Below are 15,205 nucleotides of genomic sequence, written 5' to 3'. Positions count from 1 at the left end.
AAACAATTCCGACTCTTCTTGACCGATTTTGACGCATAAACCACGGCCGGTAAGGTAAGACCTCATCCATCTTGTAAATGCAGCAGATATTCCAAATTTCTCCATCCGATTCAGTAATATTTCGTGGTCGACACGGTCGAATGCAGCTTTTAAATCTGTGTATATCGCGTCTACTTGCGCGCCTTTCTCTAGGCTATTTAAACAGAACGAAACAAATTGCGTAAGATTCGTGGCAACAGATCTTTTGGGGATAAAACCGCGCTAATCGAGAGATATGTAATGTAAGCTACTGCTGAGAAGTGCGTTATGTACAATTATTTCCAAGACTTTCGAGCAGGCACAAAGTGACGTGATGCCGCGGTAATTTTCCATGTTTCTCTTATCTCCCTTTTTATGCACGGGAAACATAATGGATTTTTTCCACAATGTGGGAAATACATTCTGCACCAGCGAAAAGTCAAATGACATTGCTAGCGGACGAACAACAACTGTGGTACATTTTTTCAGAACACATGAAGGGATTCCGTCTGATCCAGCAGCGAGGGAATAATTAAGCTTTTTGATTGCAGTTTCAACGAGATGATCAGTTATATGAAAAGTGTTCAAATTGATCATATCAGGCGGTGTGTCTTCGACAGCAGAGGCTACTTGTGCTTCCGATGCAATAAAAGTGTTGAAGGAATTTTTGAAGTGGGCAGGAAAGAGTCCACATTTTTCACCTGCTGTGTTCTCGCTACAGGCACCCAAAAATATGTTCACAGGCAGCCCTATCTCGCTTTCCTTAGAATTCACGAACGACCAGCACAATTTTGGATTTTTACGCAACTTGGCTTGAATTCGTGAGGTAAATCGTTTATATAGCGATCGATTGTAAGCTCTGTAGTTACTGCTCGCTATATTAAATTGTTGCTTTGAAAAAGGACAGCGGAGCCTGGTGTGTTTTCGTAGGGCAAAAGACCTGAGACGCTTCAAAAACCGCAGATGAGCGTCACCCCACGCTGCTTTTCGAGGTGAGTTGCGGGTGGGCACACATTTAGAGATGAGACGTGTCATAATTTGAGTGAAATGACTAACGGCATCATTAACATCCGTAAACCGGTCAAGGCAACGCCAATCAACACGCGCAATAGCTTCGGTAAGAGCGTAAAAGTCTGCTCTTCGAAAGTCCAACTCTCTTGCGTCCGAGGTATCTTCAAACTCAATAGGTGCTGGTAAATCAACTGTAACTTCCAGAGCAGGATGATCAGCGTCAAGTGGGATTATAGGATCTACTGCTTCCTGTACTGAACAAAAGGGGAAAGCCCCTTTATTGCACCTGGCAGCAATTTAACAAATCCTACGCAAATTCTTTTGTTAATAGTAATTATCCTGTACTTACTGAAAATATTGAAAATATAGACTAATCTCAAGTTTTTAGTCTTGACCTTGGAATGAGGTCATACATATATTAATATTTTTTTGAAACGATGGTTCTACAATTGATGAAGGGACGGTAGGGGAAAGAAATGAAAATTTTTGGTGAAGGAGGGGAAGATCGGAAAGGAAGGGGGGGGGGTATTGGTAGCTATGCTTGACAAGTAGTCATTTTGACTCCTACCTTTTGTCCAATGCTGGAAGGTGCATGAGTCGAACCAAGCTGTAATCTGAGATTATAACCGGATTCGAACCCACAACACCCGCCAGGGCATGTGGTTCGCTGGTACTTGTACCTCTATGCGCCTCTATGGTCCAGCGCCTCTATGGTTCAAAGGTACAAGCATAGCTACCAATACCCCCCCCCCCTCCCTTTCCGCTCTTCCCCTCCTTCACCAAAAATTTTCATTTCTTTCCCCTACCGTCCCTTCATCAATTGTAGAACCATCGTTTCAAAAAAATATTGAAAATATGCTTGTCAGACAAGGAGGGGTGCAGTGGGGAGGCAAACACGAAAAACTGATAGTTCAAATTACTAAATTGCAAACATGTGTGGTAAACGCAGAAAATAACCACGCAAAAAATTTTCGTGTGGGACTCTAAATAGGTGGAAACTCCGCAATATAAACAAAGGTAATTCTCCGCTAAGGTTCAAAATTTAACGACTTTTGATTGCCTTGACGCCTCTGAGTCTATAGTTTCTGTACGCGCACCGGTTGTTTCGTTTTCACGCTTACTGCTGTAGCTATACCGAAAGGACCGACAATTTGACAGTACGATGATGTTTTGAATAACCCTGCTCGGGAGCATGGTTAGTTTTAACCAAGTTCTGAGAGCCAATGAGATATGCCACAGGTGAGGAAAGAGCTTCGATGTGTTTCACTGATTCTTCCTTGAATTTTTTTTCACCAGTGTATGGATATTTTACATATAACAAATTTGTTTATTCAACCCGAAAAGAAATGAGATAAATTTTATCTATCAAATAGGAGCAAATGAACACCAAAAATTCATCCAATTCCATCCTGGACTGAATAAATAAATTCGCTATTATAGAAACATATCTTCATCCTCACCTTATATATGCTCTCATTGAGTAAAACAACTATCAATCTGTCAAATGTGAAATGGTTGGCATTCTGAACAGATTTTAACCACTCGAGGAGAAATAGCCATCGAACTGTCAAATTTTAACTAAAAAGTTAAAAAATTCGCGAAATGATTCACAGCCTTAGTGTATTTCTCTTTGTGTGGATTTATTTCTCATTTCTGAAAGCAATTCTGCTCATTGCACAATAGTCGGAAAATTGCGATTTTTGGTCAAAATTGATGTTTAGTTTCAAATTGATTCTAGATTATATTTGTTACAATAAAAATGATTTCAACTTATTACAACTCATATTTAGGATGATTTGGGGAAAAATGATCAAATGTTTCCGAAATAAATATTTGCTTGACAAAAAAAAATTTCGCGGGGATTCTCCCATTTTCTCATTGAAACTCTCTTCAAGTTCTAAATAAATTTAGGAAAAAAATAAACTTAAAATTTTAAAGACTTGCTAAAAATATTCTGTTTCCGTTTCTGTTTGCAGCACGAGGTGGGGCAGTTAGAGCCAAGTCTGTCCAAGGCTGAGAGAAGGTGGTTGTGATAACGATAAAAAAAAACCTTGCGGACAACGCTAGCGCTATAATGCGTTGATGATGATGAATTAATGAGGAGGAAAAAGAGATGACAGAACTTGACTCTATGCAGATCCGCTACAATTGTATAAGCAATAATAATGAATGTACTTATCTTGATGTTCTCCTTTCTTTTGTTTATCCGCTTCTCTGCCTGTGTCAGTCTTGTTGTACCTGTATATTCGTAATAACTTAGGGCCTACGTTGACTTCACGTCGTCCGCTCCAACGTGTTAAATCTGTAGCTGATCCCTCGTTACCTCCCACGTCAACGTTAGGCTCGCCGTGAGGAGCAACGACCGAAATCAGAAAACGAAAAAGAGAAGAAAAAGAAAAGGGGAAAAATTTTAGTCAACATGTTGATTGCAATTTTCGGGTTAGTAATATCACGAGAATTCTATGTCTGTCCATCACCTATGCTACTACCGACTAACTACTCGCTAGGATGGACGCTACTCATCTCTCCAACTAGCCATGTCATCACGGTTGACCCATCGCTGTTCAACCACCTATACTCATTAAAAGCCACAGCCGCTTCTTTACCTACCATCTTTGCAGTATTGTAGCGGTTGGCGTTAATTTTCGAATATTTTGTGCGGAATATTATTCAAGAGCAATATTATCGCTCAGAACTATCGATAAACTACTTGAACTTCCAAAAAATAGAGCAGATGCAATATAATGGGGACTGGTACTCGCTCGTATTATTCCCGGTGGCAGTAATTGCCTATTTGTAGCGGTAATTGAAGCAATTCTGTAACTAAGAAAGGATGAAGTGGATCATGTAGAACTTCACTTGGAGATATGTATATATGCCGTATTAAGTCTTAAGTGCAAGTTGTCACTGAAGCAAGACTTAATAAGATGTTAACGAAGTTGATAATTCTGTGAGAATGGTATTGAATCGAAAAAATCCTCATACCATAGCCATATATTATGTACTATGACCATATTTAAGGAAGTGGGAATGATGGTATATTGAGGACAGCCCTTCGCTATCGCTTGAATCAGCCAGAGAATCGAATACCTGTTTTTACTTGAAGAGCTATACTCTAAAAAGATTTAGTTAGAAGTGGAATTCCAGTTGAAGTCTGCCAGGATTGGGCAATGGACAGAACAAAATGCATATCGAGGCTATAAAGCTTTTCGAGAGATCCACTGAGTCTGACCGCGACGACAGCAGCAAGAATGGAGAGGAGCAGGCCGCCGGTGAGTTGCCATCGTCCGACTTGATGGACTCTCCGACAGTAGCTCATCAGCATTAGGAGGGTCTTTGGGAGACAAACAGCGTCATTCATGATAATTTTATATTGTTAGTTGAATACCGTTAACGCGGTTAGTCACAAGACACTCTAAAAAAGGAGGGAAATGAGAAAATAACAATAATAATTATAATTAATTACATCCAAAACAATACAATAGAGGTGACAGTAACAACAACGATAGCAATATTAGTAATAATAGTAATAACATAGGAATCTGACACAGGCAACACAGACTATGACTATAACTTCCTGCCCATTAATAATTGTAGTTTGGCAGCATAGGTATAAGAAAAAATTCCGACTCATAGAACACTCAAACATATATTCATTCATACCTATACACCCATGCACACTCATACATGCATACACATGTATACATGTACGTGTGTGTATATTTTTCAGCGCTGTGCTGTCCATAATCGCATAACACTACAAATTCCATGGCAATCCCATAGAAAATGTCTCGATTACGCAAATAAAGACATCACATCATTTTTGAACACTCGTTCGTTCTAACTAGCGATAATTTTAAATTTTCATGAGTAAGTCAAAATCTCATGAATCGTGGGTAGGATTTGGTTTCAGTTTCCTAGAGAAATTTCTGTGCATACCAGCATTTCATCTAGGGAACTGAGTAAGCCCTCCCGGTGCTTCGGCCTAAACGGATTGAATTTAAAATCAAATCCGTTCAATTCCGCTCGATTCCGCTTTACGAGACACATGTTACACATAAAGATAAATTATGCAATACTATACTACATACTACACATATATCTAACAAACTATTCTACATACGGAACTAAGCTTAGGAGTGTGCCAAAGTGCGCGACAAACCACCATGGGAGGGAATTTTAAAGACTTGCTAAAAGTATGAAAATTTTATTTTTCTGAAAACGTCAAATTATAGCAAAATTTTAATTCATGTTTTGATACAACTTGCTTCGAGCTTTCAGACGCACTGTAAGAAACTGCGGCGACAAGCGTTGTTTTTTTGATTAAAATTTATTAGAATTTCATTTTTATTATAAGTAGCCTATGGCGCACCTCATTGAGTTTAAATTTGTCTTCATTTCATTTTTTAATAGGCTAAGATATCAGTTTTAAAATGATATATAACCATAATATTTACATCCGCAATACCTATTTAATTTTTTGACTTTTTTAAAATGACTTATTTTACAAACTTTGAAATGGGCAACTTTGACGGCTTATTTCTACATATTTTTTTTCTATCAAAATTTTATTCGCGAATCATAAAAATATAGACAATTCACTACAAAACCGCGTTTAAGCATGTGCTAAAATGTGAAATTTTACATTCGGCAATTTTGGCCGCTGCTTTATATGGAGCCCTTCTTATGTGCTGTGTTGAAAAAAAAGTTGCACTTTTTGCGCAATGAGTGAGGAAATAACAAGCCTGGTTCAAGGGATTGGATGTGGGTAGAGAGTTCATTCGCGTTATGTCTAGATTCATGTTCAATGGTCGTATTAGGCTTGCAGAGAGTAACCACAGTTTGTGGCGATGGCTTCCACGACATCGAGCATATTGTTTGGTCGTGTACGAATTCTGTGATGCTAGGTCTAAGCTGATTCCCTTCGGGCCCGAGGTAGACAACCTAACAACCCTGTAGAGATATTCTGGGTGGCCGAGATCTCCAGTATATGAGCCTCATATACCACTTTCTAAAAATATCGACTCAAAGATTTAAAACGCATTCACCGCTATTCTATCACCTTTTTTCTTGTTTTCGTTCATTTGCTCAATTAAGGTTTAGGCCTCAAGCCCGTTTTCCAATGAAAAAAGTTCTTAGTAACTATGAACATTAACTATTAAAAACACTCAAATGGGATGCAACTGTCCCCTAAAATACAAGCTAAGCCTATTTTTAATATTCGCTGGTGCCATGGTAACATTCACTATATGCTGTAGATCGTTGAAAGCTTTCATGAAACGGCACGTTGGCTCATTAATTGGATTGGATTGATTGAATTAATTGGATTAAGTGGATTAAACACCCGGGTATTCCGAAGTGCAACTTGGCTGTTTGAAGTGCAACCTTGAAGCAAGCATTTCACTGTCGGCTCGTCCAGATAGGATGTTTGTGAAGAACACTATGTCGGCAATCTTATGTCTGCAGTGGATTGTGTCAATGTTGACTAAAGAGCATAGGTCGTGATACGGCGGTAGTTCATCTCCATTGCACCTCAAGTACCGCAATGCAAAACGAACAAACTTTTTTTGGACTGTCTCTATCCGTTGTATATAGGTTACATATTGCGGACGCCTACATATATTGCTAGTATTGCATACGGATCCTTAAGGTCACGACCGTATCGTCTCACAAGAGCAAATAGCTTTAAGCAGTCTTTAATAACGTTGTCTATGTGACTTGTAAACGAAAGTGAACGATCAAATATAATTCCTAGGTCACGAATGGTTTCCTTGCGTGGCAGAACGATTCCGTTGTAGGAGTATTGAAATTCGATTGGACGTAGTTTTCGGGAAAAAGTCATAACAGAGCATTTATCTGGGTTGATGTTCAAGCCGCTATTCGAACAGAATATTCCAATGTTATCCACGTCAAGTTGTAGCTTAAGACAATCACTGCCAGTCTTGATAGGTAAAAAGATTTTTACATCATCTGCGCTCATATTAAGATAGTAGCATTGGACAACATATCCGGAAGCCTGTTCATCACTAGTACAAAAAGCAATGGTCCTAGATGACTATCCTGCGGTACTCCCGAATTAACAACAAATGAAGCAGAGACGTTTTCCTTAATTTTCACATACTGAACTCTGCGCGAAAGGTAAGTTCTTAGCCAGTTGTAAATCGGCCCATCGATGCCGAAGTCTGTAACCGATTGCATAATACTATCCGTCTTAACAGAATCAAAGTCTTTACTCATATCAGTGTATACACAGTCTACTTGAAACCCCCTTGAGATATAATCGTTTACCAGAGACGTAAATTCACAAAGGTTCGTGGTTACAGACTTTTTCTTCAAAAACCCGTGTTGAGCAGAAGAGATGCGATCAGCAACCGTTTCGTATAGATGATCGTAAACTGTTTGTTCAAAGAGCTTCGGTATAGCCGACTGGATAGTTATTGCTCGATAGTTCTCCACATCTGAGCGAGATCCTTTTTTATGAATTGGACTAATACGAGATACCTTCCAAATCGAGGGGAAGTAACCGGAGGCTAGAGACGCATTAAATAGACTCGCGAGAGGTTCTATTAGTTCATTCTGAAACTCTTTCAAAAGCTTATTCGATAGTGTATCGGGACCAGGTGACAGATTTTTGTCGAGTCTGCGAATAGCATTTCCGATGCTGTTTTGAGATACTTGGTATGCTTCTGCATCGCTGTATTGAAATGGTATATTGTTGGCGGAGGTATGTTCGTCAAATACGGTTTTAAAATGTTCCGCAAATAGGTGCGTTGATGACTGAGGACCGGTAGCAGTAACGTTCTTATACTTAACGTGATCTGGAATACTGGAGTTCTTCCTTCTGCTATTTACGAACTTCCAGAAACATTTCGGGTTACCTTTTATAGATCTTTGTATTTCACTTAGGTAAACTTTATATTCTTCTCGGTGGGCAGCTTTGAACATACGTAGAACCTGCTTATAGTGCGTCACGTTTTCATCTGACCTATTTCGATGCATTCGTTTTAAAGCCGATCGTTTGGCTTTCATTAGATTGATAAGCGACCGAGAAAACCATTCGGGGTAATAGTGCTGTGAATTTTGCTGTTTGATGACCATTGGAGCATGACGGGAAAAAATATCGAAAATCACATGATAAAACGACAAAATATTATAATCCACGGAATTATTAACATTCGCAGCATCCCCGATATCGACATTGAGAACACCAACGGCGCGAATAAAATCCAGCAGCACAGATGCTTGCATAACATATACCGCTACATCGTTTTGGAACATTTCCTCTGTAACAAAGATATTGTTCCATTCAATATTACCTAAGTCAGTACGCACGCCTACACTGTCCATTGCATTTAAATTCAAATACTTTTTGAACACCTCAATGTCACACTCGTTCGATGCGGCCGCTTCGATGGTCAATAACATCGCACAGTGATGAATTTCGTTCTTGATCAATGGATCCGTTAATGCCACCTGGCAGATGTCTGTGTCAGTAGTGAACACCAGATCAAGAAAGCAATTGTTGTTGTTTACAATATTGCATACTTGCATCAGCCCAGCAGCGAGAAAACTATCAACAATCGCTATCTCGGTTTGTGAAGTAATTTGTTCGGGTAAGTAAAATGGATTATTTGAGTCGAAATTAATCGTTCGAATGATATTCGTTCGAAAGTTAAGCCGGTTCGTGTTCTTATTTTCGTTCGAACCAATTCGAACGTTCGAATTCCCCTTCCTTTTGTTCATTCGAATATGAGAATAGTAGTACTTCCCGATTCGTTCGAAACAAACTATTCGTACGAATGCAGGATACGGCCGTAAACAATAAAGGTGTATATTTCGAACGGATTGGTATTTCGAACGAAATTTCCGCCTTCAAAATCAAATGGGCAAAACATCTCGTTCGAAACAAAGATTCGTTCGAAATAGAGAATAGGGGTGATTATCTAATTCGCAGACCGCCTGTCCCACCACGATGAACTTGTGCGCTGACGATATGGTCCGTAAGCATGAAGTACAAAAACGACTACTCAGCACCGATACCACATGCACAAGACCATCGAAAATAGAGAAAAAATCAGAGGGGTTGTGTACAAGATACTACCGCATATTCAACGTAGGACTACGCAAAGTTAGTGTAAAGGTGCGCTTAGAATGGGCAATTTTTGCTATATGTGGAATGTGATATGTTGCTAGTTTTTGCTCAATGTTGCTTCTGTCGCCACCTGCACCATAGTTACTTGGAAACATCAGCAACAGTTAGGAACAACTTGCATGTCACTAGTTGCTAATCTAGACACACCTTACTAAAACACTTATGAGAAAATTGATTGCTAGTGGAAATCATAATACTCTTCATTGACAGTTATGATGGTTCTGAAAAGAACCATTTTGAAAGTTTAAAATTGACTGTAACGATTGGGTTGGCTACTTTGTGCTGTAGAGAAAAAGCATAGTGTTATCAGATATAAGTTTATAATTCTTACATCATACTGAAAGCTACTATCCAGTGACTCCACTACGTAAAAGACGTTTGATCAAAATGTTTGTCTTAATATTTGAAAGAAGTAACCGTAACTGCGTATTACAATGGTCATAGATAAGCACTGTGAAATAGAAATGATTACACTAGTTGTTGATTTTATGAATTTGCCGACCAGATTGGCCATTACAAATATTTTATAAAGTTTTTGTCCTTCCGGTGTTGGACCACTGAAGGGGACGGGGGCGAAAAAAACAAAGTGAATTTTTTATTCGAGCAAAAAAAGGGTTTTATTTAAAGTTTAAACGTGAAAACCAAATCTGTTCTTGCTTTTAATATATACATTATTATTTTCCATGCAAAAATGTACGAAAAGAAGACAAAAACAAGAGAATTTTTTTGGACGATTTTCGAAAATTCCATTGTTTGAATTTCCATTTCTGTTTCGTGCTAGAAGCGTTAACTCAACTCGTCACTCATTTTTCGAGTTTTTTGGCTGTAGAGCCCACGGACAATTGATTTTATAAAAAAAATTAACTAATATCCTACAAATTATTTTTTTGCCCCCCGATTTTTCAAGCCAATTTCCAAGGGGGAGGGGGGTGACAAAACTTTAAAAATAATTGGCAATGACCTTATTACATTACATTACATATTGCAGAACTTCGCATCGTGTTCGTGTAAATTATAAGCAATCTGGCACATGCTAAACCGTTATTTAGAGCAGCATGAGGTCGAAATCAGACTGTGAATTAAAGTAATAGGTATAATCATGACATTTTTTTTTTCTTACATCTAATTTCCGATGGCAACGCTATCGAGTTGATGTCGCTTGTCCGAATATTTCAACTGGTTTGTTTAAAGGGTTGAAGCGAAGAAATCACATTGTCTCTGGTTAAGATAGTGGTGAAATAACACTGCAGAGTAACAATTTTAATAAAATTATTTTGGCTAATTAGAAACTTACTAATCGTTAAAATCAGGCAGATGGTGTCATCTCCTTACTGGTTGGTAAAGAAAAGCTCCTGGCCTCTTAGCTGGTACAGTTAATAATGCCTGCTCACGGACTCGCTTGCGGTATTTACGCATATATGTTGCTTGAAGCAATTGAGACATTGTAAAATCAGATGCACAAAACCGCTCACTTCTCACTTAAATTGATTGTATGTTATTAATAACAATTTCATATGGTAACTATGGCGACGACTGAACGAATACTGTAGGAAATTTGGAAAAATCGTTCAACTTTACGTGGAAATTCTAGGAGTTACTTGCCAAATACAATCTTCTCTAATCTAATCTCACACTAACGCAGCCAATACTTGAAGGCATCCTGGAAAATGACGATTGTCTAAATCGATCATTTTTCTTGTCAACGGCCAGGCCAACTGCGCAGCATGTACCGCAAAGAGAATTTCAAAGAATCAAGTGGAAATTATAAATGATACTTAATTCCATTCAACTCTTTGAAATCGAAGGGAAGGAAGGAAGCGAAACCTCCTGTACCAAACGCTTCCCCGTAAAGATATTGGTGTATTTACAGTTTACGTTATACAGTATACAGTCGTTGGGAGTATCTTTGCTAATAAAGGTTAAGTGATACTCCGGACCCTCGGGGATGAACTTGTGGTTTTTAGACCAAAAGCCAGGCTGCAATAGGCCAAGGTTATAGCGCCTTATTTCGCTCTCTGAAGAGACAAAACAAAACAAAACAAACAAGCAAACAAAACAACTGCAAAAATGGAAGCGAAATATGAAGTAAGATGAATTATTTGGTACTAGCTACTTATTCTAACTAGTATATTGTATATTGTATATTGAGCAGATTCAAAGTGGCATCCGAATGTAGTGAAAATCTGCAAATGAAAAGCCATCGCTATATACATACTACCTTACAATCTGCGTTACACTCCACAGTCCTGACTATACAAAAAGCCCTTCTATCAACCACTCACACTGCACACAACTGACTAACACCAAAACACGTCAAATTACACAAAATCCAACCATCGCACGGCATTATACGTACCGCTGGTCAAACCAATTAACGTTACAGCAAAAATTTAAACAGAGAAGCACAATGCCTTTTGGATTCTTTAAGTGCATTAGGTTTTATTGCGGCACCCTGTGAAATTTGCTCCTTCTTTCATGTTCATCTCACTTCAGCGATCAAACACACACAGCCACGACGTTACATTTCCAGCAAAACAAAATGCAGCACGGAAACGCTTTGGTGCTAGGTATACGATCAGTTTCTGTTACTTGCATTGTTCCATTACTTTTTCCTAACACGGAACTGTATATGATCCACACCTTTTAAACGAAACAGATTACCGGTTTATCTACAATTTTATCCCCTTTTTCCGTGTTTATCAATCGAGCAGAAAGGTCCGGTTAAAAACAATCAACCTGCTGATCGGCTCTTCTTGCGAAAATGCAAACGAAAATATGTGCCACTCGTTGATGTGCTACTCTCTTCTAGCGGGTTTGGGATACGACTCGAAAGGAATGAACTAAAATGGAACGCAGTCGATCAAAAAAACAAAACTGATGCTTCCTTTGGTGAAAATTATTTTCTTTATCACTATACTTGTGTTCCCACATTGGAATCTAAGTCACCGATAGCTATTGCACATTTTGAACAATTTTCTACTATAAAACTATACTATAAAGCTATACAAAAGGCAGATATTTTGTGATTCGAATGGTATGCGAACCATGAAAATATTTTCAGAATTGGCTGAGCTATAAGCGTTCAAAATCTATCACTTTGTCGTGTCGCGGTCATTTTTATTTCTCCAGCGTGCCACCCTGCGACGGCGGAGGCAATCTACGCCAGACTGAAAGCGGAGTCTAGAAGAATTGGGCTAAAAATCGAGATGATTTGGTCGAAGACCAAATACATGAAAGGAAGAGACTCAAAGGAAACAAATGCGTGCCTCCCACGGACGGTAACCGTTGACGGCGACGAACTAGAAGTGGTAGAGGAGTTCGTGTATTTGGGATCGCTGGTGACCGCGGGCAACAACACTAGTAAGGAGATCCAGCGGCGCATCCAAGCGGGAAATCGGGCCTACTTTGCCCTTCGTAAAACGCTACGATCAGGAAGCATACGCCGCCGCACGAAGCTGACAATGTACAAAACCATTATTAGACCGGTAGTTCTTTATGGACTTGAAGCCGTGACGCTGCTTACGGAGGACATGCGCGCCCTTGCCGTGTTTGAGCGGAAAGACTCCCATCGTACATCTAGCGAAAGTTAGCAGGCTACGGTGGGCCGGACACGTCGTAAGGATGCCGGACGACAGTGCGACGAAAATAGTCCTCTTCAACAACTCCACCGGCACCAGGAACAGGGGGGCCCAACGTGCACGATGGCTCGACCAGGTCGAATGCGATTTGCGACTTCTGAGACGACTAGGAAATTGGCGACGAGTGGCCCAAGACCGAGTTGAATGGAGACGAGTGCTTGAAACAGCACGAGCCACCCCGGCTCTATGCTGCTGAAGAAGAAGAAGAAGCGTGCCACCCTATTAAAGTAAGACGTAGTCCTACGTTAAAAAAAAGTTACGAGGAAAACAGAGCAAGAACCCCAAACCCATCACTCCTAGTCCATCCGAACAATTCACTTTTTAAAGCCTATTGACCCCAACAAATCGGGCGTAACAATTACACCTGCTAACAGAATATTAGACAGTAATTAAGAATACTGTAATAAAATGATTACACACGGCTCCTCTAAGCTCTCGCACCTGAGCCTAATCAAATAAACAAACATGTAAAAAAGGTAAGTTCTCTAGTTCAGTTTTCGGAGAAGGAATACATTCCAGGAAATGGTTTTCGGGGAAACTGTACATTAGGCCAAGACCATATAAATAAAAGAGTTTGCTTTGCTTCTCCCGTGTAAATCTCATGGGAGAAATAAAGCAAACTCTTTTATTCATATGGCCTATTAGGGGAAATGGTTTGCGGAAAGTGGTACATTCGGGGAAATAGGTTTCGAGAAAATATCCTACGGGGAACTGTGTTTCGAGAAAATAGGCCGTATGGATAAAAGAGTAAACTTGCTTTTCCCGTTTAAATCGTATGGGAGCATTTGCTCTAACACTTTATTCATACGACCTAATGTACAACCGCGAAAGCTTAATTGCAGTTTTATATGTAATGCACATTTTATTTATTGGTTTAGTTTTTTTGGTGTAAAATGTTAGAATCAAAAATAATCAAATTAAAAGTGCAATTTAAGATTAGTGTTTCTGCGAGTTTTGTTTTCAAACGTATTACCATCTACTATAAATGTATGCGTCGTTAGAAACGTTTGTAACTGAACTGGCCCATAACCGTATTTATTCGTAGCCACATATTATTGGAATGCGTACGTAATGATCAAGAAAATTATCATAATCAAAAATTTAATTACAGTTAATACATACCTAAACATTAGAGCTTTCGTTTTTTTATCAACATCGATTTTTTCTGCGCAGGTACAAATTTATTCACAGCAGAAAAATGAATTTATGGTAGGTACCAATTTATGCACTTTTCAGTCGCGTCGCACACTCAAGATAAAAATTATCGTGTTAATTAACAAACAGAATTGCGTTGCATATTTGAATGCCTTCAATCGAGGATAAACAGAATTCCACTCAGGTATATCACAACACAGTACACTTCGCAGATTTATGCCTTACTCTCTACTTTAGTTTTTTAATATTTATCTCAATCGCAAATTGCAAATGGCTAATAGACACTTAAAAACCTGCATGTCAAGTCTGAATACGTTACCCACCTCTAGAGTGACTGTATATAGAGTGGCGACAATGTCAAAATTGACAAATTTGAGTAAAAAATGCCGGCGTGTCGCTACAGTATAATCAATATATATATAGAATGCCAGTGTCGCTGCAGTGCGCGTGGTAAACATCACACATGTTCAGATAATGTATTTACATTATATATGCAAATGTGTGTCTGCCTGAGATTCATCAAAATGAGGGAATCTCATTGTCAAACTTTGACAACCAGTTTAAAATTTCAAATATGGCTGCCAAGTAATGTGATTGGAAACTTCACTTGCTTAAAATTTCTGAAAAAATCGGTGTAAAAAGGCGCAGTCGTGGGATTCTATTCATCCGGACGAAAAGAAAAAGAACGTTTTAAAACCATTTCACTGGCATAAAAACACAGCGGAGAACACACTGATGACAACACCAACCAGCGCACAGATAAAGAACAGATAAATAATAAAGAGCAACTTTGACAATGAAGTTCCCGATTCACAGACTTGATACAGATTGTTAGCACAGAGAACAGACATCCATTCAGGAACAAATTTTTCGGGAATTCTTGGATAAAATTTCAAATTAAAATCACCTAATATGCTAGCGTCACCACCACTATAGTTTCCCAACTAAATGATTCTTTTGATTTGCACACTGACAACCTTTGGCTCCTCTGGCGCTAGTATATATGGACTGTAACCGTTATGCTAGCGCCAGAAGCTAGCTGTTGTGAGTTTAGTGTAGAATTTTATGCGTCTTTAGCTATAATGGCGGACGCTATAAATTGTGTTCGTAATATTCGAACAATCTTTTTGACAACTCTGCATCCATCAAAACTGGGCACTCTTCTCATGTACGGCAGTGTTGCTCTTTCTTTCATTTACGCAAAAAAGGAGAGCAATAGTTTTGTTTACAT

At 39.0% G+C, this 15,205-nt stretch overlaps 1 protein-coding gene across 1 annotated transcript in view; it reads right to left on the bottom strand.

Moving 5' to 3' along the window:
* The window catches only part of LOC128743673 (uncharacterized), a 330,438-nt gene extending 316,188 nt beyond the window's left edge, over positions 1-14,250 (bottom strand). The window contains exon 1 of the mRNA XM_053840296.1: positions 13,942-14,250. The gene's annotated coding sequence lies outside the window, so the exon portion shown is untranslated. The remainder of the gene's footprint in view (positions 1-13,941) is intronic.
* Between the last annotated feature and the right edge of the window lie 955 nt (positions 14,251-15,205).

This window comes from Sabethes cyaneus, chromosome 3 (genome assembly GCF_943734655.1).
Source record: "Sabethes cyaneus chromosome 3, idSabCyanKW18_F2, whole genome shotgun sequence".
Lineage (NCBI taxonomy): Eukaryota > Metazoa > Arthropoda > Insecta > Diptera > Culicidae > Sabethes > Sabethes cyaneus.
The sequence above is the reverse complement of the archived record's forward strand: the minus strand, read 5'-3'. Positions and strand labels throughout refer to the sequence as shown.